This window comes from Lacerta agilis, chromosome 1, assembly GCF_009819535.1.
Source record: "Lacerta agilis isolate rLacAgi1 chromosome 1, rLacAgi1.pri, whole genome shotgun sequence".
Lineage (NCBI taxonomy): Eukaryota > Metazoa > Chordata > Lepidosauria > Squamata > Lacertidae > Lacerta > Lacerta agilis.
Window position 1 is genome coordinate 89909518 of NC_046312.1, and position 19505 is coordinate 89929022.

The 19505-nt window shown below is 42.0% G+C and overlaps 1 protein-coding gene and 1 non-coding gene across 3 annotated transcripts in view; one reads left to right on the plus strand and one right to left on the minus strand.

Moving 5' to 3' along the window:
- The window catches only part of ADCY5 (adenylate cyclase 5), a 171545-nt gene that overhangs the window by 137004 nt on the left and 15036 nt on the right, over window positions 1-19505 (minus strand). The window lies entirely within an intron of this gene.
- Window positions 4528-4634, plus strand: LOC117061723. Its single transcript, XR_004428131.1, has one exon. It is a non-coding gene; the product is annotated as a U6 spliceosomal RNA (small nuclear RNA).

Consider the following 19505-nt stretch of genomic DNA (forward strand, 5'->3'; position numbering starts at 1 on the left):
AATAAAGAATAATAATAGTAAAAACAAAAGAATTCAGTAACAAACAAAAACATATTGCAAACAGTAACATACTATCAAAGAGAATCTGAATTAATTTTTCTATTTCCAGCTATCCAAGTCGTTTACATTTCAAATGAGGCAACATTTTTCTACAAGTTCGCCGTTTATATGCAGGGCTGCATTTGTCTGATGCCACAACAAGCCCTATAATAACTTCTGTTCTCCTGTCTTGGGTGTGCTGCCCCATGGACAGGTATAGTCATTGCTGCTGTGCGTTCTTACACTATCCTTTCATCCATGAACGAATGACAACGCCTGCCAGGCCTGAATATACTGTCATAATCACAGCAGCAAGGAATGTGAGGCTGTACACAGTTTGATACACTGACAAGCACTTTTGAAAACAGCTGATAATTTGCAGAGGGAGAAGACAATGCTGTTTTCGGAAACAGATGTAATGAGCCAAAATGCCAGGGTCTGGTTTGAGATTTCCATTTCACATACACCTCCAATCAAGGGGCAATCCTAAACTGAAACAGGGATCCAAAATAAATAGGGTCTCTCCGTCATTTGCCAACCGGGGGTAACTAATGTCCCCTCCAGAGTTGTGTTTTACTGCATGCTCCTTGGCCAATGAATAATCAGCAATGTCTGAAGAGTACTGCTCTACTGAAGTTTAGGAGTTTTCAGCAAAAGGATATGAACCCAAACTTACTGGGAAATGTGGTTAGCACGTTCTGCATTATCAAGAGAGTGGTGCTGGCTCCCCAACATACCTACTTGCCCCTTTACATGTGCAAACTTAACACCTGAAGTGGGACAAAGCTCAAAGTAAACATGCATAGGGCTACGCTGTAAATCTGTTGCTATATATCACTTTGCAATCTACCAGTCGATCATGGGGCGTCCCTGGTCAATCACGTGATCCTTATTGATCGGCCTCCCAAAAAAGCTCAACAACTTTGGTCAATCCAATGGGTAGATCACTGCCAGGTTTTTTATAGTGGGAGTAGATCAACATGCCTGCTATATATGAAGTCAAAGTATAAACCGATCAGCCATTGTGCAGACTAACAACCTGTCAACAAATGAGTTGCATGCAGCTCTTAAAGCATTTTTGTGTGCAATCCTTTGGGCTCTCTTTAGGGTTCTTAAAATCTTTCAGCTTTCAATGAACAAAAAAATTAGCCTGAGGGTTACAGAGGCCCTGCAAATGTGATGGCAATGCTCAGGAAAGCTTTAGAAAACTCAGAAGCAAAAGATCGTATTTCTAAGCTATGATTCAATTACAGTCGTACCCCATGTTACGAACGCTGCAGGTTGCGTTCGACACGGGTTATGAACCCGCCGAACACGGAAGTACCGGAACGGGTTACTTCCGGGTTCAGCAGTACGTGCATGCGCAGAAGCGCCGAATTGCGTCGCGCACATGTGCAGACACGGCGCTCGGGATGCGGACTGCTCATGATGCGAACAGGGCTCCGGAACAAATCCCATTCGCATCCAGAGTTAGCAGTGTACTTTGAACATCAATGCAGGTGATCTGGAAATGTTGCTGGTAATGTGAGATTCTACCCTATGTATCCAAATACCTTTGCAGAAATTGACACTACAAAAGGCGAAGTCTAGACTGATCACAATAACCAGCTAGGGAGAACAAGTAGCCTTATCAGCTTGCTTCATAACTGTGCCACATATTACAATCAGTCTTCCAACCACTAAAAGGTATGTTCATTTTTTGAGGTTGCACACACCTCCATTATCATACCATATGCTAAATCTCCAAGGCAATATCTTGAGGATGCAAAGAGTTTCAAAAGGGCACAAAGTGGAGCAAAAAGAAATAACATTTCCGAACCATTAAACTTAAATCATCCATACTTTTCATTTGCAGCATCAAAAGAATCAGAAAAGGCATAAATATGCATATAGCAAAACCTCATTATATAACAGTTTCCTCTCACTAGGTTTACCAAGATCATCAGGCAAATGCTAGCTGCCTTCTGAATTACAGGCAATGGGCAGCAGTAATTTTGTTTTATGGCTTCTAAGCAAACATAAAAACAGCCACTCCTACCCAAGGACACACAAAAGTTATTTAAGGTACGTAGGTTTCACGGTATAGCTTTGACCTTTTCCATTCTCAATTGTTTCTTCCAGTGACTGAAGAGATTTGTTTTATGATACTCATAATTCAGAGGACTTTGGCAGGCATACAGAATCTCATGGTGGCATCATTTCCAAACAACTTAGGTTACCACCATAAATCAAGTCACATCCATCACTGGCCGATAAGCAGAACAACAAAATGTAAGTTCTAACTAGAGTCCTTATGCTACAAATCACATGATTTGTAGCATAAAGGCTGTGGTTAAGACTTCCATTATTTAAAGATTGCTGCCACAGAAAAATGAAACCACAAAACATAACTGAAGTCCCTTTTTTTCAAATAATAAAAGATTGAACTGGGATGGTCAAATCTTCAAACCTCTGCTATTCACATATCAATGAGCTCTCTAAGTTGTCAGGGTAGTGCAACAAATAGTGCTCATGCATGTGCGGATGTCAAGCTGGCTCGACTACATTGCCACTGCTCTCACATTAACATTTACAAAATGTAGATGGCAACTTGTTCTCAAAGCGACTGGCATGAGTTTGGCCAAACTGCGGGAGGCAGTGGATAGGGGTGCCTGGCGTGCTCTGGTCCATGGGGTCACGAAGAGTCGGACACGACTGAAAGACTGAACAACAACAACAACAGATGGCAACTTTTGGTTTGGTGGTATTCAATATTTGACCAAGTAATCACACACAAAAAGATGGGGTATTTCATACCCTGTATATATTAGCAGGGATGGGAAAATTGTGGCATTCTATATATTGCTGGATATTTCCTATCAGCCCCAGCTAGTGTGGCCAATGGCCAGGGATGATGAGAGTTGCAACTCACTGGTTCACAACTCCTCATCTACAAGTTAGGGTCACATGCTCAAATTCTACTTCTCCCACCTTTCAGAAGTCACTTTCCGGGCACGGGGGAGGGGGGGGAGAGAAAGAAGAGATTCACTCCAAACTGCTTTCAGGACAGGTATCCATTGCCTCCATTTATATATAGCAGCAGTGCTTTTTCTGGGGTGACGCATACCCCTAAACATTTTGTGAATCTAAGTTTGACCTCATAGAGGGGCAGTATTTCAATATGGGTAGGAAAATGAGAGGACCCCTAAACATTTTTTTAAGGGAAAAAAATCACTATAGCAGGAAGATGAAAACAAATTTCTATGTTGACCTATGAACTTAGGATCCTTCTAGAACTCTGAGCCAGATGGGCAACTAAATGTATGGCAACAGAAATATTATATTTTAGGAACATACTTCCAGAAACTCAGGAAGCACAGGGCACATGTTGACAGGCACAGCTGACAGTGCCCTCTTCTTATACAATCTGCTATTGGTGAGTGTAAAACGCAATGATTGTTGAGTGTTGGTTGGTGGATGTAAAACACAATGAATAATCAGATTGTCCTGTTTCCCTTTGAGTCTACATTTGTTTTCCTCCCTGGCAATAGTTGGTGCATAATTGAATGATTCCACACACCCAGAGCCGTAGCTAGGTAATCTTGCGCCCCTGGCAGAACTGTCCAGATTGTGCCCGCTAGCCACAGACAAATTAGCTCTTCTTTCTGCCTCTCCTCCAAGCCCCCCCTTTACCCATTCAATTCACCCTCTATTTAAAACCATTTCTTATGAGGCAATACAATAATCAATATTTATATTTATATACATATTTTAAGCCGATTTTGCGGGGGGAGCCCATTCCCTGCACCCCTAGCGGGGGCTCACCTTGCCACCATCTAGCTACAGCCCTTCACACATCTGAAGCAAGAGTAACTGCAGTAGTTTGAAAGGAAATATGTTTTTACCCCATTATGAAGACATTTTTGCATTACAGCAAGCATCGATACAACATTAATAAGCCTCAGACTCATACACCTGCCCGTCTCCTTAGTTGCAGAGGTCAAAAGCTTTTGCTTTTAAACTAGCTACAGTTCCTTGTAATGTCTCAAAATTGCGTAACCGTGGTTCATTCCAATTATGATTAGTCAAGCTATCAGAAAATGGTTTAATCCTGGTTTGTTTTAAGTTAACAAACTACAACTGTAACCTCTGAACTGGACTGTATGCTGCAGCTGCTTATACTAAATAAGTTCCAGGGCTGTATTTTGGGCAGTTTTCCACTCCTGCAAAGAAATCACAACATCTGTTTCACTGTTCACTTCTTAATTTCCCTTTGCCTAGGCACTGTGTTCTCATCCCCTGTGGCTATGATTATTATTTTATTATACATCTCTGTGATAACAAGGCTCACATCTGTGACCAAGAAATGTTTCCCACACTCACTGGCCTATGGAGACTTTAATCCTAATTAGTCATCTCAGGAGGCTGTCATAAACTACAGCTAAAATCTCATCCAAGCAGCAATGTTTAAAATGGGCAGCTGTGACAATATCAATACAGGTGCAAGAGGTGCTCACTTCGGCAGCACATATACTAAAATTGGAACGATACAGAGAAGATTAGCATGGCCCCTGCACAAGGTTGACATGCAAATTCGTGAAACGTTCCATTAAAAAAAAATTACAGGGTGCAAGAGCAAAGCAAGCAACACATTTGCTTTGCCATTTTTGCCGTCATTAATTTATTGTTCAGGGACTGACATCTCCTAGTTAGAATGGACTGGGTTCTTGTATTGTTTTTTCTCATGAGAAAGCTGAATAATTCTTACTTTCAAATGTAAAAAGCCATCATACCCATACAACACACTCATATAAGCAATTCAGATGCCAGTTTCCTCCAACTGATACGACAAGAGGTGCACAACATCTCAGGTAATAAGCACTTAAAAATAGAGTCTGAATTTCCATTGACTAGGACACAACATTTACAAATCTTGTCAATTGATAGCAACTATTTCTTAATTTGTTTCTATATGTATAAATTAGCTCATACATGTTTTATACAAATCTGTGTTTTCTTCTTTTGTCTTTTTTCAGTGATGTATTTCCTTTGTGGGAGTGGTGGCGGTGTGAGAAATTCCTGGTTATCAAGCAACAGGTGATTTGCACATGAATAATAAAATTCATGAACTCATGAACTTAGCATGTAAATGAAAGTACAGACAAGCCTAATGCCTGTATTGGGAAAGCCAATAAAGCCCAATATGAAGGAATCCCTGAGTCAGACTCTTACGGGACCTTGCTCCTTTACACAATGCTGTGTAATGAGATGCAATTATTTTTACAACGCCTAGGTGTCTGTTACACAACAGTATAATTTGTACAGATACAAATCACTAATACATGGGAACTTCCTGAAGCCTAATAAAAAGAGGCAATTCAGAACAACCTTGTCATATAAATCTGCTCAATCAAGGGACACAAACAGGAGATAATGGCTGTGGCATCATGTTGTGTTTCCTTCCCACTCCCTATTACTGTGCTATGCTCTCTCCCAATCCTGAAATGGTTGCTTCACTCAGAGTAACTGAATGCATAATATAATGCAGATTGTATTTACTGAACTTAATTTTCTCATCACTCGTGTGACAGAGAGGTTAGAGCCCGAATGCGTTATCTCCTGACACACAGCCTACTGCCATTTAGAATTCACAAGAGGGCCCAAGCTAAGCCACAAACTGGGTCAAGGCCTCAATTAGGGAAAGGATAATGAATGATTAAACCCGGAAGGGTATGAATATCTCAAAGTTCTGACATAAATGATCTCACTGTGCTAGCTCCACAATTTTTAGCAGTCTTTCTTGTTAATTGTGGTTGTGCTGGAGGAAAAAATATTTTGATCACTGTACAGGCATACTGCAAACAGTAAGGTCAGATCATCTCAAGCCTGCTGAAACTCAAAACCAACATCCTTTTGACAGAACTTTAAAGCAAGGATATTCAATTATGTCCTTAAGAGGGCAGATACCAGAGGAAAAAACAGGCAATTGCTGCTGAAGTCTTTCTCCTCCCAAACTATTTTAACTAACCGTTTTTGTTCCATGCTGTTTTGACCATGGCCTAAGAAGATCATTTGCTGTATTTGAAAACCCAATAGCAGCTGCTGTTACTGTGTGCATGGGAACATACTGTAGGAAGCTGCCTTATATACCGAGTCAGATCACTGTTGCATCCAGCTCAATACTGTCTGCACTAACTGGCAGTGGCTTTTCCAGGGTTTCAGGCAGGGGCTTCTCCCAACCCTACCTGGAAATGCTGTGGATTGAACCTGGAACATTCTGCATCCAAAAAAGTTGCTCTACACCAAAATTAAGGCACCTGACTTCTCATTGAAAGAAAAAAGCCCCTTGAGCAACTTCTCAGATATATTCTTTAAATAAGTTATAATAAGAATTCAATTATTTACAGCTTTTATAGATGTATTCTGTATGATTTTTTTAAAGGACAGAATAGCTTTCAAACCAAGCTCAAGGTAAACCCAGTCACCACCACCCCATGTTTTAGAAGGTCCAAATGCACATATGTACATGCTCATCACCAAGAGCTGCTTTCCATTTTGTTACATAATCAAATAATATAAGAAGTTCTGCAAAATCATGTAATCCCCACTGAAATTGTGGCCTGTGGAATTAATATGTCACAAGTAGTGTGTGACAAAAAGTATAAATTCTAATTGCTTTGGACAACCTACAAGATAATATTCAAATGTTCAATTGAGGTGATGAGGACAACTTTGTTGTAAATCAACACCCATCTTATATAATCTGGAATTCTTTTGACTTGCTTTTCCAGTGCTTTACTTTCCTTATACTGACCATTCATTAACATGTTGACAGAGGATAATTTTTAAAAATGTAGTATAAACACCAACAATTGGGAAACACTTGCCTGCGAGCGCTCCAATTGGAGAACAGCCTTTACCAAAGGTGTCATGGGCTTTGAAGACACTCGAGCTCAGGACCAAGGGAGAAGGCACGCTTGGCAAATCCACACCGTGATCAACTCCTGCCCGGAAAGCAATGTCCCCACTATGGAAGGATGTGTGGATCCAGAATTGGCATCCACAGTTACCTACTGACTCATTGTTAAAATCGTGTTTATGGAAGACAATTTTACTCGGCTATGAGTGATCGCCGAAGAAGAAGAAGAAGAAGAAGAAGAAGAAGAAGAAGAAGAAGAAGAAGATCAGTCAATGTGATTCAGGCTCTCAGTTTGCATTTATGCCCCTTGTCTTAATATAAGATTCCAGATTCAACACCTGGGATTTCAAGTTACAGGGTGTCAGATTACAGGGCTGGCAGATATTCTGTCCAAGATTCCCAAGAGCTGCTGTCAGTTGGAGTAGGCAGTAGTGAACTAGATATGTACAAAGAAGCTTCTTATATTCATACGTTCACAGACCCCCAAATACAGAAGAGCATGTTGACAAAATCATAGTATTTTCATATGGCTCAAGGACCAGCTCACAAGAGCAACCTATGATAAATCTTTCTTAGATTTACAGCTGACTGCGTGATACAACTTTTGGTTCAACAATAATGTGTTGACATCTTATTATATTATATTATATTATATTATATTATATTACATTACATTATAGCAGTCTACAATAGGACTGCTATTGCCTCGTTTTGTTTTCTCAATGTGTAGAAAAATGTTTTCCATTTTCAGCAACATTTAGCTCTCATTGCAAACACACCCACATTATTTTAATACTGTGCTTTTCAATATCATTCTTTGCCCTTCCCTTCCTTGCACTTATTTGTCTTCATCTCCCTTTAATCTAATTGGATCTGGCAACTCACAGCAATTTGTCATCTCCCTTAAATCTGATTGGATGTGGGAACCCACAGGATTTTGTCAATGATAGCAGTGTATCTTACATGATTAACATAATTACTTTTTAAAAAATCACCTGAGTTGCCAGAGTCAAATGGAACCAAGTGACACTATTGCAAGAAATAAAGCAGAAAACACAGGGAAGAATGGTGCTGAGAAGCAGCTGAAACTTGTTTCTGCATCATCAAAACAATGCAAATGTTTGGGGATGTATTTGGGGAAGTAGTTTGTTTTGTGGTATCAAATATGCCCATTTTGAATGACCAAATCTAGTGACTATTCTACACAGCCCGTGTAGAATTTTACAGATAGGAAAGCAAGACTAAATGTCCTGTAACCAAGGCAGGATTTGAGTACATTCTCCAACATAGTCGAAACAAAATAGAAAATTCTTTCCAGTAGCACCTTAGAGACCAACTGAGTTTGTTCTTGGTATGAGCTTTCGTGTGCATGCACACTTCTTCAGATACACTGAAACAGAAGTCACCAGATCCTTAAATATAGTGAGGGAGTGGGGAGGGGTATTACTCAGAAGGGTGGTGGGAATGGGTGATCAGCTGATAGGTGTGGAAAACCTGTTGACGACTCTTAACGGCTGCAATTAGTCTTGCAGGGAAAGGCAAGGGGTGAGATGGCTAAAGATAGCTTTGTTATGTATAATGAGATAAGAATCCAATGTCTTTGTTCAGACCAGGTTTCTCCATGGTTTTAAGTTTGGTGATTAGTTGCAATTCAGCCACTTCTCTTTCCAGTCTATTTCTGAAATTTCTTTGTATTAAGACAGCTACTTTGAGATCTTTTGAGAGACCAACTAAGTTTGTTCATGCACACAAAAGCTCATACCAAGAACAAACTCAGTTGGTCTCTAAGGTGCTACCAGAAGTGTGTGTTCCTGTTTGCTAATGTTCTTTGGAATCCGAATGTCCAACGAGGCCTCCACAGCTTCTGATTGGCTGCAGGAGTTTCCTGCAGCCAATCAGAAGCTGTGCTTTGGTTTCCAAATATTTTGGAAGTCGAATGGACTTCCAAAACGGATTCCATTCGACTTCCAAGGTATCTATCCCGGTGCTTTCATGAAAGGAAACCATCAAGAGAGAAAGAACACAGCCAGAAAAGGAGAGGAGGAGTCACTTACCCAGCTGTGCATTGGTGGGCAGAGGCCTAAGGGGTGTAGGATTTCAGGGTGGGTGGTGTAAGTGAACAGGAAAAAAGTGTCAGTTTTGCCAGCGGCTTGACAAGCAGAGAAGCAAGGGGCAGAACACAATACGGGCTGACTGGAAGAAGCTGTAACAAAGAGACACACTTATAAATGCTGCGCTTATGGAGGGGGGCTGGGCCCACTTACAATGTGAATGCTCTGCAATCCCTTCATCTAAGTTCAGGTTGTGTGTATGTATAAATAAACCATGTATCATAAAGACACTATAGCCTCTGTTGTGCCCCATTGTCCCAGGACCAGGTAAAGGGAAAAATCTGGCTTGGAGGAAAGCCAATCAGTCCCTCCTATGATGGTTTAAATCAGGGGTCAGCAACCTTTTTCAGCCGTGGGCGGGTCCACTGTTCCTCAGATCATGTGGTGGGCCAGACTATATTTTTTTTTGGGGGGGGGGGAGAATGAACGAATTCCTATGCCCCACAAATACCGGTAACCCAGAGATGCTTTTTAAATAAAAGCACACATTCTACTCATGTAAAAACACACTGATTGCCGGACCGTCCGCGGGCCGGATTGAGAAGGCGACTGGGCCGCATCCGGCCCACAGGCCTTAGGTTGCCTACCCCTGGTTTAAATCATAAAGGGGAACTGCCTCTTGTAGTTGAAATTATCCTTTCTGGGTAGGTGGGGGGCTTGGTTAAAGCACATCTAAAGGTCTTACCCAAGCCCAATTTTCCTACTTTAGCACCCAGGTTGAAGGGCAGCAAGCATTAAAGCCAGACAACTCCATTAAGGCTAACTTCCAGCCATAGTCAGTTGAGACACTGCACTTGGCAGACCTCTCTTCTAAGGGAGCAAAATGGCAGCATGAGATGTGCATCACTCAGCCACTACTACTTTGGGAGGAAGGTGGTGAGGATTGACCCCCCCCCCCAATCCATCCCAATACTGCAACTACAAAGCAATGATAGGGGGATCTTTACCACAGAAACTTTGCCCTTCCCTATTTGGACTCTTACCATATCCACAGACAAAGGACTGACTTGTCAAATACAAGGAATTTTATTCCAAGAATTTAAAGAGTTGAGTGTTTTTTGGTTTTTTTCCTTTAAGTGCAAATTTAATATAGCTGATGAGCAAAAACATACCTAGCTAGAATTCAGGTAAGTAGGTGATTTTATAGAGGAAATTCTAAAAGGAGACCTTGCTTATGCCCTCAGTGGCCATGGAAAAAAATAAGCATGATCCTGTTTAACACAGATCTGGGAAGAAGTGCCAAGAGATTTATTGGCCTTGTAGACAATGCTACATTGTGTCTCATAGAATGTAGTTTTGTTAAAGGCCTTCACTGTGATCTGCAAGATGGCGTGTACACTCATGAGTATAGATAGACAATACTCACGTATTCCACTAAAGCTATCAACACAACATTAGCATTCAGTAACATGCAGTCCTCTGTAACTCATATCTTAAAATAGCTGCCTGTCCCCAAGAGGATTCCAGAGTTTGCCAACTTAAAAGAGGCAAAACAGGAGGAATACAAATAATAAACAAGTATGACAAAATTAGAGATCTAGATGACCGTGCAGAATTCTATGATTCTAAAACATACTTTTCCTGGATATCTCATCAAACCAGTGATCCAGCCACAACTTTCCTGCCATTAAGTGAGCCCCACAATGTTTTCATTTTAAATCACTTCAACAAAACAGCCAGCTTACTTGAGTAGCAGCAAAACAGATGGCAGCATCACATAAAGTGTTAGGTAAATTAAATTAGTATATTCAAAATAGCTCCTTCCTTTGAAACCCTCCTTCAGTTATTCTCATTTAGAGATAAGAAGAGACAGACATTAAGAAACCAGAATACACCTGGGTTGTTTGCACTTGCTTTACTAATTTCCAGACTGGGATAATAAATAGCTCTTAAGTGCACCACAAGAGAAACCTGGAATTACTGTTGCCCTATGTAGAAAGTTGAACAAGTGTTGACAGCCCAGTCTCATGATACTGGCATTTCTAATTTTACCAAACAGTTCAGAATGCAGGTCTGGCTGGCTAAACTGTGCTGCAAAACACTGCTGTTCTGCAGGCCAGCTAGAGAGAAATAAGGGAAGAGCAATAGCTCAGTGGTACAGCATACACCAGAGGGCCACTGTCCCTCAGACCTTGGGGGGCAGACTATATTTTTTGGGGGGGGAAACGAATTCCTATGCCCCACAAATAACCCAGAGATGCATTGTAAATAAAAGCACACATTCTACTCATGTAAAAACACCAGGCAGGCCCCACAAATAACCCAGAGATGCATTTTAAATAAAAGGACACATTCTACTCATGTAAAAACACGCTGATTCCCGAACCGTCCACAGGCCAGTTTGAGAAAGCGATTGGGCTGGATCTGGCCCCTGGGCCTTAGTTTGCCTGCCCATGGCATATACTTTGCATGGGTTCAATCACCTGCATCTCCAGGTAGGGGAGGGGAAGATTCTAATCTAAAACCCAGGAGAGCCACTGCGAGGCAGTGTAGGCAATATTGCACTAGATCAGGGGTGTCCAAGCGGTTGATCACAATCGACAGGTCGATCCCGGGTGTCTGCTGTGGATCGCATGCTCCCTAGCGATTGCTCTCCAAATATAGCAATGCATTTAATGTCTCCGCCTCCTGGAGTTTTCTCTCTGTTTCTCTTTTTTTTGCGGCGGCAAGATTTGATACGGAAGCTGGCTAAATCGCAGTGTCGCAGTTTTCGGCACGCGATTCCCCCCTCCCTTAATTATCATAACTAGTTTTGTTCCCCCCCCCCAAAAAAAGCTTAACAACTTTGATTTTGCCCCCCCCTTTCCCCTCCATGGGTAGATCACTGCCAGTGTTTTTATACTGGGAGTAGATCGCAGTCTCTTGGGAGTTGGACGTGCCTGCATTAGATGAAGCAATCGGTCAACTGATTAAAAACTATATTCAATAGACACAATGGGTAAATACGAAGAACCATTTATTAACTACCATAGTGCCTTGCCAAGGAGTGGCAATAAATTTAAGACTCTCCTACTTGCTTAGATTCAACTGCCTACCTGGCAAGATACCGGTAATGCCAAGATACTATCTAAAAAGAATCTCTTACGGAAAACTCAACCCAAATCTAGAACACCCATGCGTAAGATGACCCCAATTGATAACTGATATTATTATTTCATTTATATGCTCCTAATTGTGCACTCCCCTTCATGGATCACTGCCTTGTCGTGGCGAAGGGGCTTGAATTACTCAGGGAAGCTATGAGCTATGCCGTGCAGGGCCACCCAAGATGGACAGGTCATAGTGGAGAGTTTGGACCAAACGTGATCCACCTGGAGGAGGAACTGGCAACCCACTCCAGTATCCCTGCCAAGAAAACTCCATGGACAAAGACAACAGGCATATAAAAGATATGACGCTGGAAGATGAGCCCCTCAGGTCGGAAGGCGTCCAACATGCTACTGGGGAAGAGCGGAGGACAAGTACAAGTAGATCCAAAGCTGATGAAGCGGCTGGGCCAAAGCCGAAAGGACACTCAGTTGCGGATATGCCTGGAAGCGAAAGGAAAGTCCAATGCTGTAAAGAAAAGTATTGCATAGGAACCTGGAATGTAAGAACCATGAACCTTGGTAAGCTGGATGTGGTCAAAAATGAGATGGCAAGAATAAACATTGACATCCTAGGCATCAGTGAACTAAAATGGACGGGAATGGGCGAATTCAGTTCAGATGACTATCATATCTACTACTGCGGGCAGGAATCCCGTAAAAGAAATGGAGTGGCCCTCATAGTCAACAAAAGAGTGGCGAAAGCTGTACTGGGATGCAATTTCAAAAATGATAGATTGATCTCGATACGAATCCAAGGCAGTCCTTTTAACATCACAGTAATCCAAGTTTATGCACCAACTTCCAGTGCTGAAGAAACTGAAATTGACCAATTCTATGAAGACTTACAACACCTTATAGAAATGACACCAAAGAAGGATGTTCTTCTCATTATAGGGGATTGGAATGCTAAAGTAGGGAGTCAAGAGATAAAAGGAACAACTGGCAAGTTTGGCCTTGGAGTTCAAAATGAAGCAGGGCAAAGGCTAATAGAGTTCTGTCAGGAGAACAAGCTGGTCATCACAAACACTCTTTTCCAACAACACAAGAGACGACTCTACACATGGACATCACCAGATGGGCGACATCGAAATCAGATTGATTATATTCTCTGCAGCCAAAGATGGAGAAGCTCTATACACTCAGCAAAAACAAGACCTGGAGCTGACTGTGGCTCTGATCATCAGCTTCTTATAGCAAAATTCCAGCTTAAACTGAAGAAAGTAGGAAAAACCACTGGGCCAGTAAGATACAATCTAAATCAAATTCCTTATGAATACACAGTTGAAGTGAAAAACAGGTTTAAGGACTTAGATTTGGTGGATAGAGTGCCTGAAGAACTGTGGATGGAGGCTCGTAACATTATACAGGAGGCAGCAACGAAAACCATCCCAATGAAAAAGAAATGCAAGAAAGCAAAGTGGCTGTCCAACGAGGCCTTAAAAATAGCGGGGGAGAGAAGGCAAGCAAAATGCGAGGGAGATAGTGAAAGATACAGGAAATTGAATGCAGATTTCCAAAGAATAGCAAGGAGAGACAAGAGGGCCTTTCTAAACGAGCAATGCAAAGAAATAGAGGAAAATAACAGAATGGGAAAAACCAGAGATCTGTTCAAGAAAATTGGAGATTTGAAAGAAACATTTCGTACAAAGATTACCACAATTAAGGACAAAAGTGGAAAGGACCTAACAGAAGCAGAAGACATCAAGAAGAGGTGGCAAGAATACACAGAGGAACTATACCAGAAAGATATAGAGGTCTCATACACCCCAGGTAGTGTGGTTGCTGACCTTGAGCCAGACATCCTGGAGAGTGAAGTCAAATGGGCCTTAGAAAGCCTTGCTAACAACAAGGCCAGTGGAAGTGATGATATTCCAGCTGAACTATTTAAAATCCTAAAAGATGATGCTGTTAAGGTGCTACACTCAATATGCCAACAAGTTTGGAAAACTCAGCAGTGGCCAGAGGATTGGAGAAGATCAGTTTACATCCCAATCCCAAAGAAGGGCAGTGCCAAAGAATGCTCTAACTACCGCACAATTGCACTCATTTCACACGCTAGCAAGGTTATGCTTAAAATTCTACAAGGCAGGCTTAAGCAGTACGTGGACCGAGAACTCCCAGAAGTGCAAGCTGGATTTCGAAGGGGCAGAGGAACCAGAGACCAAATTGCAAACATGCACTGGATTATGGAGAAAGCTAGAGAGTTCCAGAAAAACATCTACTTCTGCTTCATTGACTACGCAAAAGCATTTGACTGTGTCGACCACAGCAAACTATGGAAAGTTCTTAAAGAAATGGGAGTGCCGGATCACCTCATCTGTCTCCTGAGAAATCTCTATTTGGGACAAGAAGCTAGAGTTAGAACTGGATATGCAATAACTGATTGGTTCAAAATTGGGAAAGGAGTACGACAAGGCTGTATATTGTCTCCCTGCTTATTTAACTTATATGCAGAATTCATCATGCGAAAGGCTGGGCTGGATGAATCCCAAACCGGAATTAAGATTGCCGGAAAAAATATCAACAACCTCAGATATGCTGATGATACAACCTTGATGGCAGAAAGTGAGGAGGAATTGAAGAACCTTTTAATGAGGGTGAAAGAGGAGAGTGCAAAATATGGTCTGAAGCTCAACATCAAAAAAACTAAGATCATGGCCACTGGTCCCATCACCTCCTGGCAAATAGAAGGGGAAGAAATGGAGGCAGTGAGAGATTTCACTTTCTTGGGTTCCATGATCACTGCAGATGGTGACAGCAGTCACGAAATTAGAAGACGCCTGCTTCTTGGGAGAAAAGCAATGACAAACCTAGACAGCATCTTAAAAAGCAAAGACATCACCTTGCCGACAAAGGTCCGTATAGTTAAAGCTATGGTTTTCCCAGTAGTAATGTACGGAAGTGAGAGCTGGACCATCAAGAAGGCTGATCGCCGAAGAATTGATGCTTTTGAATTATGGTGCTGGAGGAGACTCTTGAGAGTCCCATGGACTGCAAGAAGATCAAACCTATCCATTCTCAAGGAAATCGGCCCTGAGTGCTCACTAGAAGGACAGATCCTGAAGTTGAGGCTCCAGTACTTTGGCCAGCTCATGAGAAGAGAAGACTCCCTGGAAAAGACCCTGATGTTGGGAAAGATGGAGGGCACAAGGAGAAGGGGACGACAAAGGATGAGATGGTTGGACAGTGTTCTCGAAGCTACTAACATGAGTTTGGCCAAACTGCGGGAGGTAGTGAAGGATAGGCGTGCCTGGCGTGCTCTGGTCCATGGGGTCACGAAGAGTCGGACACGACTGAACGACTGAACAACAACAACAATTGTGCACTGATGTAAGTGTGGCATATCAACTTATGTTACAAGCATTTCCACACACCCACACCCCAATTTTGGCTTCACAACAACCTTGTGAAATAGGGAAATAGTGCCAGAATCTGGTTATCCAAAATAGGTGTGACAGAGCAGTGTCAGTCTACACTGCACAGGTTCCCACTGTGGCAGCCTCACATTATGCTTCCTAGAAAGTCAAGGCTGATGTTCAAGGGATTTTTCAGTCTTACATTACATTTATGAATTGGATCGTTTTACTTGTCCAGTTCAGCCACATCATAGATAGATCAAAAGCCATATGAATAAGACAGCTTTAACTGTACGCGCACACACACTATGGTGATTTAAGATGTCATTCTCAGGGAAAAAAAGGCAACAACATTGTAAGATATATAAATACTGAAGCTAATAAAAAATTAAGTATTTTCAAATCTCATGTGGTCGGAGAGAACTCCACAGACTCATGATCCATTTCAGGGCTCGATACAAGGTGCTGGTACTCACCTATGAAGGCCTACATGGTTTAGGAACAATGTACCTCCAAGGACATCCTCTCCTGAATCAACCTACACATGGACTCAAGTCACCTGCCAATGACATCCTCCTCCTATCTAAGGGACTGGGCATTTTTTATTGTGGGACTCGTTGCATTGGCAATTCTTTGCATTGGGAAGCTTGTTTGGCACCTATGCAGTTATCCTTTTGGCACCAGGCAATGTCCTTTTCCATTCTTCCAGGCTTAAGCTTCTTGGTCCCACTTTTAATTGTGTTCCTGTCATTTTATTTTTTTAGATGGTTATTTTATCTGGAAACTGATGTCGAAGCGCAGTACACAAATGTATCAATCTGTAAACAAACATGTGCTTGAATCTCTTTGCACTTAAGTCAGCAGGATTTTAAAATGCTGAGCTACAGCTGGATCAGTAAACAAGAGCTACTCATTAATATTCAGTGTTGATTAATATATTAAAAGGGAGTGCTACATAGAGTGGGAAGGCCAGAGTCTACCTTCCACACACAATAGCATCACTCTGGAAAAAAGAAAATAACAGAGGTGGGCTTCCCCTTAAAAGCTGCTGCTCATTTAAACATGGAACTCATTATTGTTCTGTCTTCTCACAAAATCCCCAACCCCTCAGGCAAGCTTTGGGCACCTGGGGAGAAATAATGAAACTAGCCGTGTAATATCTCTGACTGCCTGGTTTTGACAGAAGGATTTAATTATAAGCCAGGCAGAGACTACAGGGTGTAAAGGTAGAAACACAAATTAAAGTTCTGACAAATCTAATGCCAGGTCAGAGAGAAGTGCACAGTACAATTATAATCAAGGCCATCTAACTAAATTCACTTTTGTAAACAAAAGAAACCTGACCAATTTTGATGTACATAATATAATTGCTAAATAAACAACATGGGATTGCTGATCCAAAGCCATCCAGTAGTCAAGCAGGCAGCCAAACACCAGGCAAGAAATGAGGATGCTAACCTACCCTGCACCAATTTATACCAATTGCTTCTTGCCTCAACTTCAACACAGAGCCACTCCTATCTGCTCCATCACAAGGAAACACCTCCCTTTAGCCATAATAGCAAAATGTTCAGGAGTAGCATGCCTTTGAATACCAGGCATTGTGGGAAGGTGCGAGGTTGCAGAGAGTCTTACTAGACAAAGACACAGAAAAGGTATTTGAAACAATAAAATGCGTTTACAGTTAAAAAAAAACAGTTCCATGGGTCATGAGCTTCTCTGAAGTCTTCAGTTTCTGGGAGTGCCCATGGGAAAGACATGCAATGTCAAGAGGCGGCATCATTGCCCAAAGACATTCTGAACCTGGAAACATGGCAGGGAGGATGTTGAGGGCCTTGTAGTGTCTTGGAGCCACTACAAGCTAGAAAAAGGGAAGTGGAACCCTCAGTCACCTTGTCTAAAATTAGGATATAAGCTGCCACCACCAAATTTTCAAAAAAATAATAAATCCTCCTTTCCCTATTGGTGGTGCTCCCCCCCCCCCACTATCACACACATAGCTAAGAAGATTTAGAAAAGGGAAAAAAGAATTGTGGGGAGATGAGAGCGATAGGATAGAAACAACAGTGGAAGAGAGAGCAGTGTTTTCCTTCATTCCAGCAGCAGCTCCCTAGCCAAGAGGCCTGAGCTGCATCGTAGCCGAGAATGAAGTAGCCAGAGACAGATATGAGAAATTAATCACTCATCCATAATTCACTCGCTCCTCAGTAACTCAGCACTTCATCCTCTCTCTTTTCTAGTAGATCTCAGGATTCTAAGTGCAAAAAAGTAGATCATGCATTTGCAAGTGTGCCCGTCCCTAGTTTAGATATAGCCACCTGAGCTGTTTCTCTTGCTTGTTGAATTATTGTACTGTAGTCATATTCTGGTGTTTAATAATTATCAATCAAAGATCCCTAGTGCATCCTGTGTCTCCCCCTGCCCCCCCCTTAAGTGAGGGAATGACTACTAAACCAGCTGAAGTAGCCGAATACCTCTGTAGAGGAAACCATTTTCTCAGTCCTTGTAGACATTTCTCTCTTCAATATTTCCGAGAGGTGACTGGTTTCATGGAAGCATAGAGGCTACTTTGGTAGCAGGTTAACAACCTGCTGCTTGCATTATCTGAGAGATACAGCTCTACCCAACACTTCAGTCATTTCTGCTTTCCAACTGAGCTATGCTTCTATTTGCTTTAGCAGCACTCTGTTTTATAAGGCAACGATCTTAGACAAGCAATAGCACAACAGATTATACAACCTTTGAAATCCCTACCTTTCCTCCCAGATTGCAGTTCTATATTTCTGAGTAGCTTGAAGGTGACAGGAGCCTGCTTTAAAAAAAAAAAAAAGTCTTGTCTTCTGGAGTGTTGCAAAAGCTGGATAATAGCCGATTCCATAGTTGTCATCCTGAGATGACAAAACAAATAGCAATCTAGGAAATGCTTAAACAAAAGAAGAAAGCATGTGTGGGAATACACTTTTCAGGTGCACCCGCACCTGTGGTTATTTGTGTTTGATTGTGTTTAATTATGCTTAATTTTACTGTATCCTTCCACCTGGAAGGAAAAGTGGTAGCAGGATCCGGCAGGCGATTTGCTGCTGGGATCCTTCCGCAGAGTTTATTGGCTCCAAACTTTGAACTTGGAAATGGTCAGTTAATCTGCTTCCCGCCCAAATTAGGGCAGCAACAGTGTTGTGATTGGTTTGTGTATCGATTATGACGTTGGTTGTTCACTCAATAAAAGCTACCGCTCCCTGTTTGTGGTGTGGAGAACACGCGGAAAAGCCCAGAGAGAACGTTGCGTGACAAGCCTAGGCAAAGTGAAAGCGAAACCATCCATCCACGCAGGGCAGCTAAAGCCGTTACCCTCCAGACTGCAGTCTTCATAGTTTTACTTCCATTTTGCTTTTAAGACCTTTTATTTGGCCGTTCAGTTTTGGCCACCTTTAGCTTTATTTTCCTCTTCGGAGTTTTTGCAACCTTCTACAACGAGGCAACCTTCACGAACTCACAGAACTCAAAAACCTTCAGATTGCAGGCAGCAGTTCTTCTTCGTTCACGGCGTGGTGCGAGCAGGCTCCGGAATTACCGGCCGTCCCGTCCGCAGGCTGCCTACCCTTGCAACTGGCATCCCGTGTGAGGTCAATTTCGTCCTGCACACGGGAGGCGCCAGCAAAAGAATCCCCACAAGCATGCATATGTAATACATACATGCATACATTACTGTATTCCAAAGAGGAAGACAAGATAGCTTATCTCACCTCTCCAATGCTGGTTCTTTATGTGTGCCAGTTGAAAAAAACATGTTACACAAAGTACATGTAAGTACATATAACACTGTCAGAGACTTTTCTCTATCACTTCCTAGACATGACATCACAGATAGAGAATACTAACAACAGGCAAGATGGAACAAGTCATTTGCCTAGCTGCCTCATTGGGAACAGGGTATCTGTTCTAATTAGGGAATGTTCATTTCCTCTCTTTAATTATCACTGTTTTTGTCTCTTCAATTCAGACTAATATACTG